Raw genomic sequence first — 2871 nt, forward strand, 5'->3', positions numbered from 1 at the left:
TTTCACAGGATTCAGCCAATTGTCTCGATCGTGGGATATCATTGAGAAATAGGAATCAGTGTTATCAAAGGATTTCCTGCGATTATTTCTAGTATGGAATGAGTCAATCATCCACTTTGGTATCTTATTGAACAAAAATGGTGATATTGTTCCTCCATTGATCAAGAATTTCGATCTTTGGGAAGTATCATGATCATCCAATAAGAAGGGTTTCAATTTATTCAAATGAACGATTTGAACACCTATTGATTCTAACAACTGATTGCAGAGTTGATCATTCGGACCTTTCAATTCATAGATGTGGATCTCGGACCTATGAATGGGGATATTCCCGATACTCGCAAAGAAAAAAGGAAGTAACTTAGACAAAAAGAGAAGTGACTTGGACAAAAAGAGAAGTGACTTGGACAAAAAGAAACGAAGTGACTTAGACAAATCTTGTTTGTCGATAACCTCGGACCAATCAATCGAATATTGATTAATACGTAATCGATCGAAGACTACTTGAAAACGGTGCTTCTGTTCAGAAACGAAATGTTCCAAATGTTCCTGGAAGTTCTTGCTCCCATTGGACCATTTGTATCTATATGCATCAGGATCCCGATTCATGGATCTCTCGGTTCGAGAAATAAGAGGATCGAACCATTTCTTCTGACTCTTTTTCAAATTCGATAAATGTGGGTTGATCGTATATTTGATTATAGTTAGATGATTCAGAGTATCATTTCCTATTTGATCCCTTTGAATTCCATATTCAAAGTTGCGATCGGATCTATTCATTAAAAAGAATCGATTCGATACATTTCTTATGTACCCATAGGTGCTATATTGGATTTGAATCCAATTTCGGATCAATCTATATTGATTGACCGCCTCCATTATGTTGTTGCTAGCAAATACCACTATTTTGGGTTTTGGATCTTCCAAATCATTCCCGCAGGAGATCCGGACCGATTTTTTTCTGATCCTTCGATAAAAAGATTCATTCTCTTCATAAAAAATAGGAGGTAGAACCAATAAAGATTTCTTTTTCGATTCATCCCTGGAGTTGAATACCTCATTCAAGAATTTTTTTTGATCCAATCCGTAGGAATCAATAGAAAAGGCAAATCCCTTATGATACACCAGATCCGGCTCGGTTATTGATAGAGTGAATAGATCCGCCATTTCTTGAAATCTCTCTTCTGATTCAAAATCGTGGTGTAACGTGTATCCCCCTTTGTTCCGGTCATGGAATAGATGAAATAAATCAAAAAATGGATTTTTGTTCAAGAATGAAATCTTATTGGAACTGTCCATATCCGGTTCATCCTTCGGAACCATAGCACATCCCGGATCTAATGAAATAGGATGAATTGAGACGGTATTTTGTAAATACGTAATTATCTTGAATATATCAACCATTTCTTTATTTTCCGATCGCCTGGATCGGACAAAAGAAACATCTTGTTGTTTCTTCAACAATTTCTGATCTCTAGTGGACCTCTCAGTAGGATTCGAACCCAGATTAAGTTCTGACCCTCTGTCAGAGAAAAAAGAACGAATTGATCTTGTAGGATTCCCAAGAAATTCGTCGATTTCTTCCGGAAGCAGATGATTATTCATCTGCTTCTCACGTTCCGTGAATAGCCGGGACATTGAGGAATATCCAGAAAGGCATTTCGGGAATCGATCTGATTCTATCTCTGTTCGTTCCGTTTGAAGAAAGGAAGGATCCCAAAGAATCGATCTTTCTTTTAGTTGCTGAATCTCTGTTTGATTGATCAATGTGTGATATTCCGAATCCTCATTACTAATGGAATCGAAATGATCTCTGGATTGATCAGAAGATCCTTTCAATTGGCTAGAATCCGTTACTTGAACGAAAATAGATCTTGTGGAATCATATTGAATATTTGACGATACATTCTGTACCTTGCTAAAAAACCGATCCTTGTTTACCAACCACACATTGTCTAACCAAATCAAATTCTCTCTCGATACCTTCCTCAAAAAATCCGATTCGTGCTGATTCTTCCCCCAACTAACGAAGAGATCTTGGCGGAATTGCCACATATGAAATTGAGCACAATTTTGTAAAGAAATACCCCACTTGTTTCTCGAGAAGAGATGGGAAACATGCTCAATATCATTTGATTGAATAGTTGCCTCAGCTCCTTGTTGTTTGAAGAAACCCTCCACTTCAATTGGTCTTTTTTCACGAAAAGCAGACATGAGATAACAAATCAAGTGTTTCACTAAGATTTCGAATAGCTGTCCCGAATTCAAGTTGATTATGTTTCGCTTCTTCCTCGGAGAAAGACGATCAAAGAATTCCCGATCATGGTCCTTGCGGATCGGATCATCCGTATAGGATACAAAAAGAAACTCCAGATATTTTATATCTTTCTCTCTGAATGAGATCTCAATTTCAGCTACGGTTTCATTAGATATCTTACAACTAGAATCCCTCTTTTTTACGATCCGGTTCCTCCACCACCGCGAACCCCAGTTAGATTCAGGCATGATACACTTTTGAGTTATTGGGAGAACCCAAGTACTCTCTTTCGGATCCATGAAACAACTCTCAGAGATCTTTTTCCCTTTTGGAAGATACAGGAGCGAAACAATCAACCTATTGATATTGGAAGACCAAAAAGATTCTTCCAATGTATCATTTCTGGGTCCAATGGAATTCATAGGTATAGGAAGAATAGGTATAGGAAGAAGCCCCATCAAATAGAGATTTTTTCTTTCGACCATATTTCGATTGTTAATACGATATATAAGGACCGCTACTACAAGCAGTACTACACCTTTGATCGTGAAATATCGATTGCTTGTTGAACCCTGTGAATCACGTGAAAGTAGGATACTCCAAATTCGGGGGTC

Source organism: Tasmannia lanceolata, unplaced genomic scaffold (genome assembly GCF_043159265.1).
Source record: "Tasmannia lanceolata isolate RefF3 unplaced genomic scaffold, GAP_Taslan_0.1 ptg000356l, whole genome shotgun sequence".
Classification (NCBI taxonomy): Eukaryota; Viridiplantae; Streptophyta; class Magnoliopsida; order Canellales; family Winteraceae; genus Tasmannia; species Tasmannia lanceolata.